Below are 5,456 nucleotides of genomic sequence, written 5' to 3'. Positions count from 1 at the left end.
AATCTGCAAGTCCTACAAGCTGAGAGCTGAAAGGATTCAAGTGCTACGCTGACCCAACTCACACATGCACAGCAAAAGGATGTGGTGCTTTTATAGATCTACAAAAACAACAAAGAAAGCTCGGAAATGTAGCAGCCTAAATCAAATACCAAAAAAGATGAAAAAACATTCCATGTCTAAGATTATGGACATCTCTTCTAGTAATTAAATGTTTGCTGAAGAAAAATGTCCTTGTCATTCACATTAATAAGATGCACTGCCGTTATCACACTGGTGCAAAATAAATATCATTTTTACTTGTTTAGAGTTAAAATATTTACCATGTTCCACAAATTTGAATTTTAGTCAAGCCCAATGGGATGCAGGAATCTATCAGTTTTACAATCATTTCACTTCTTACTGTATATATAAAGTTCGTTGCCAATTTCCTATTATTTTTTAAAAGCAGGACTTCACAATAAAAGACTAAAAAACAACTTTATGGTGTTTAATTAGTGAGAAATTGAGCATATTTTTTTATTATTTACAATTCTTGAACAATTTTTTAAGAAAATTAAAGCAAATTTAAGAATAACAAATTTCAGGATAACAAAAAGCATGAAGGTCACAAATGCAGGAGATTCGCTGATCTTAGAGATCATTTTAAGCTTTTATTGTGAAAAGAGTTTCCATCATCAGAAGTAAACTACATCAAAAGTACTTTGACAGCCTCCGGTGAATCAGATCCTCGCTTTGTGAGAATTTTCACTTGCAGTCGTTTGCCGGCGACACAACATGCTAAGCGCAGAAAATCTCACCTAAAAATAAGGAAAAAAAAGAAAAACAGAGCTCCTTTTACCTGTGCAGGTGTTCACACGTCTGAAATGTGCTAATGACTTGATGATTTGAAAACATTTGAATAGTTTTTCCTCAGTCACTTCAAACATTAGCATCCACCTTAAACTTGTGTATTTTATATGTTTGCCTGCTTGCAACACAGCTGATGACATCAAATGGACATTAATTCAAAGCATAGATTTTCTATTTACACTGTCTCTCCATAATTAGTTTGCCTAACCTTTTCTTAATAGTGCGCGCAAACACGTGTGCACAGGCCGGGCTGTGATTTACCACAGCGTCCTCAACAAAGTGCCCTTGGTGTAATTACTCTCCATCCAATATCCTGACCCTGGTGACTGGCAAGAGCAGAATGTTCTAGATGCCACAGTCTTCAGGCTGGGGGCGACTGGGACCGGCTCCTTTATCTCGCACACACACCTTGTCCTGCTGAGGATGTGAACACAGCGGAGGTGAAGGCCTTCAGAGCACTCTGCTGCTGCTCCCATTACACTTTACACAGGAGGAGGATCTGATAGAACCTCACCCACATGAAAGCTGCGGTAATTTGCTGGGGCTAACGTGCCCCCCCCCCCACCCCCCCCACACACACCTTCTTTGACATGGCCTTGGGTGTTGAGGTAAATAAGGAGCACCAGGTAACGTAAGCCAATCTGGCCGCCGTCAGGCTGCAGAGTTCTACTCGCCAAACAAATTGCATTAGGGGTTTTCCTCTCCCTCCTCTAACGACGCGGCGATCCCTCCTGGGCCTTCGGCCGGCCGAGTCGGAATTGGACAGCAGACGTTTTTGGTAATTTAATGAAATTGTGTAGGCGAATGTAAATATTGAGCACAACAGCAGTCGGCAAAGTGGCTGGGAGTGAACTGAGGCTCTGAAAGTCTGTCGGCTGAACTCGACTGTTTTATCTTTTCATAACCTTTAATGAGGAAAACTGTTTTAAACATGATCTTGTGGCATTTTTCTCATGATGGAGGACATATGTAAAGAAAATTAAGCTTAAAATAGCATTTCTGAGTATTTTTTTAGTCAAATCTTGTGAATCAAGAGCAAACATAATGCTATAATCTGCAGACAACAAGCTACCGGCTCCACTCCATTCTGATGCATCAACTTACAGACAAATAAATCCATAAACGTCTTAATTTTCCTTGTCCGAGCTGCGTCTAGCTCAAAACTGTATGTCTGGATAGCTCCAATAAAGTCATCCATTTTTGTTACACAAATATTGCTAGATTGGGGATGTGAGGGGTTGTAAGCTAGCGGGAGAGCGTGTAAACAGATGGATGTTATTCGCAAGTTTTTCAATTTAGGCTAAAAACATCATAATCACAATTAAAAGTCGCTTTTAAAACTGATGTGACTTATAAACCCCAAGAATTTTGTAGAATATAACTTAAAAATACACATCGATCACAAGCAAAGCAAAAAAAAAAATAAAAATAAGAAAAGCTCATAATATTTACACGATAAAAATAATATCTGAGCTTTAAAAGTTACGGTCACAACAAAACTTTCAGTCATGGCACAGAGAACAAAGACCGTTTGGCCCAAATATGGCTCCATCTGTGCTTTTCTCTATTGCCCTTGACCAAGTGTGAGTGTGGCTGCCTAAACTCTGCCACTTATTCATCAGTCATGGTCCAAACCAGGCCGTGTGTTGCTCACGCAGCACTTGCTATAGCCTATATCAAAATATGAAAGCCAGCTTGTTCCATTTGGGCCACATCAAGCCCATACGACACGTGCAATAACCCAAGTTTGTTACTCGGGCCTCAGCTGAGCTGTTCCTGCTAAAAGAGACACCCATGAGGCCAGAAGTGTGTCTGTAGGGTCAATCCACACTTCAAACTCTTGTTATGCTAATTATGTAAGGATGTGATAATCTGTCAGAACTGGGAATAATATTTACATAAACTGGGAGTTTTATTACACTTCAAATTATAAGGAAAAAAAGGATGTTTTAAAATAAAAAAAAAACATGAAAAAAAGCTAAATGATTGAACAAGCAACATTCACAATCTCAAATAAAACAAAACTGGTGTAAAAGAAAGCCCCCAAACCTCGCAGCCTCAGCGTGTAATCTGTTAAATCCCCACCTACAGCTGCAGTCACATGCTTCGGAGTTTACAGGGCTATTATTTGAGAACAGAACATGTTGACTTGGGCTTCAAAATTAATGTGAAGGATGAGAGTTTAAAGTGCTGCAGATCGAGCAGAGATTGAAGCCTTTAAATATTAATTCCTTTGTTCAAATGTGACATTATTAATTATTAACGCTGTAGATGCAAGACAGACATATTGTGGACTTTATAAATAACTCGCTAAAAATTGAGGAAAAATATAAAAGGGAGGGGGGGTGAAAGTACAGAGTGAACTCCAAAGCCTGTTCTAATATCTGAAGCAGCAGATGTTGGGATTTGGTGTTGGATTATAATGCAAATACAAAACATATATTGGGGAATAATGCTGAGCTGGAGCAGCAAAATTTTGACAAAGGAAGGATTTCAAAATAAAGAACATGAAGAGGAAATGTGTTGTTCTGTGATTCATAAAGGAAAGAAGAGAAAGTATTTAGTAAAAAGCCTTTTTTTGTCTACAGATTCATAATTTTACACTATAAAATACAGAAATGTTATATCTCAAAACTGCAAAATAGGGAGACTATTTATATTTACAAATACTCCTAACATTTATGCTTCGATTTGATGTATTAAGCCTTCTGAAAAGCTTTATAAATAAATAAATAAAACCTGAACAAAAAGATGTTGAATATCCTTGAAAACAGGATCAAACTCAGCTTTTACATTCTCTGGTTTGCAGTAGGCAGATTAAAGACCCAACCCTGCTATCAAAAAAGAAAATGTTAACAAAAACATGCAGTGGAATTATTTTATTTTGTCAAACACCATTTTATGATCTGAAGTTTAGGCTCATGTGTCCTTTTTACGTTTGCCTAAAGCAATGGACACATCAGGCATGTGTACCTCTGTGTTCACACTGGACATGCAAGGATGGGCTTTTTCTTCTTCTTCTTTTAATGTTTACTAGCTCATGTCTGCCCCCTACAGATGGAAAAGGCTTGGTGCAAAATCTTGCAAATCTTGTTCCTGGCTTTTTCTTTAACAACCCCATCCTGATATATGAAAGATTTAGTTTGATATAATTCCAGCAATTAATGAATTTGCCCTCCATGTGAATGAAAAGGAACACCATCAATTCGAATCAGAGTCAAAATTAGTCAAAGTTTGAACTGATTTAACCTTCAATACGTGATCTATTGCTACAGGTTTTGTGCGTAGAACCTGAAAACGGTTTTTAAAATGTCCGTAGCGACACATAATTACAAAGTTTTCATGAGAAATGGTCGCTCGAGTGGGACCGTCACTAACGATTATTTTAGTAGTCGATAAGTCAACGATAACTTTTTCCAATTAGTCGATTAGTCAGCGATTATTGTGCACATTTGTGAAGATTTGTTTACTTCCGGTAAAAGTAGCCCTGCACATTCCGCTTATTTTTAGTTTATAAACTTAAAATCCAAAGTTATTCTGCACGAGGACAGTAAAGCATTACACCCATTCTCTTACAATATGTGAGAAAAATTACCTTGACGAAGATGTCAAAGACAGTGAGGATAACGCCAAGACCGCAGGATGCTTCTGTTTCAGATGTTAGTACTTGGCTGCCATTAAAACATACGTTTGTATCTGTCTTCTTCTATGGTTGAGGAAGTAGTGGTTTGCGATCCAAATGACTTTGTGGTTGTGCCAAGGGCGGTGTGAATGTAGCTTAACACTTTTGCAGTTTTAAAGTAAAAATAAAGTTAAGAACCCTGACTCTGTAAAAAAAGTGTCACTTTTGAAATCTCACTTTTAATTTTATATTTTTTTGGTCAAGTATAAAAAGTAAAAAAAAAAAAAATCCCCAGAGCTGCATTTCAGATTTGACTCTGTTCTCCATGAGACGTTTGCAGTGCTTCTTCCCCGCATAAAAATAGTGTTCACTGCAGCATCACCAGCGAGCAACAAGGACAAACTGTAGTTCTTAGTTGAAAATGAAAGCGAACAGCGAGCGGATGTTGTTTGAGGAGGGTGTAAAATCCCCATACAGAAAGTCTCCTTGGGGCCAAACACACAAAGCATTAACTGACAGCCACCGAGCTCCTCTGCCTATCAAAAAAAAAATCTCCAAGGACTACTTAGCTGTCATCCACCTATCCACACCCTCCAGCCCCACTATTTTTAAACAAATCTGAGCGGAGCAGGTGTTGATTGACACCGCAAACTCTCAGTTTGCCTCCCTCTGTCAGCACAAACACTCTTGCCTTTCATTTCCGAGGGATGGGGAGGTAACTTGAAAGATAACATTACATTACAGTAAAAGCGGAAAATAGACTGAGGGAAAACTTCAAAGTTCACAGCTCGTGATCAAAATAGAAAAGCAAGGAGGAAGTCGAGCTGCTCCTTTCAGCTCTACTGTGAATCCCTCAACTTTTTTTTAAATGGTAAATTTTCAAGCGCATTGATGAGTCCCAGCAACTCTGGCCTCTATTTACTCAGCAGAAGAGAAGCAAGAATTGGTCTGGTAATGCTTGTGCTGCGGCATACAGACCGGGTTT

At 38.5% G+C, this 5,456-nt stretch overlaps 1 protein-coding gene across 4 annotated transcripts in view; it reads right to left on the bottom strand.

Moving 5' to 3' along the window:
• Nucleotides 1–5,456, bottom strand: part of unc5a (unc-5 netrin receptor A) — a 157,494-nt gene that overhangs the window by 61,667 nt on the left and 90,371 nt on the right. The window lies entirely within an intron of this gene.

Source organism: Oryzias melastigma, linkage group LG10, assembly GCF_002922805.2.
Source record: "Oryzias melastigma strain HK-1 linkage group LG10, ASM292280v2, whole genome shotgun sequence".
Classification (NCBI taxonomy): Eukaryota; Metazoa; Chordata; class Actinopteri; order Beloniformes; family Adrianichthyidae; genus Oryzias; species Oryzias melastigma.
Note: the sequence above shows the minus strand (reverse complement) of the source record. Positions and strands in the feature narration are given on the sequence as shown.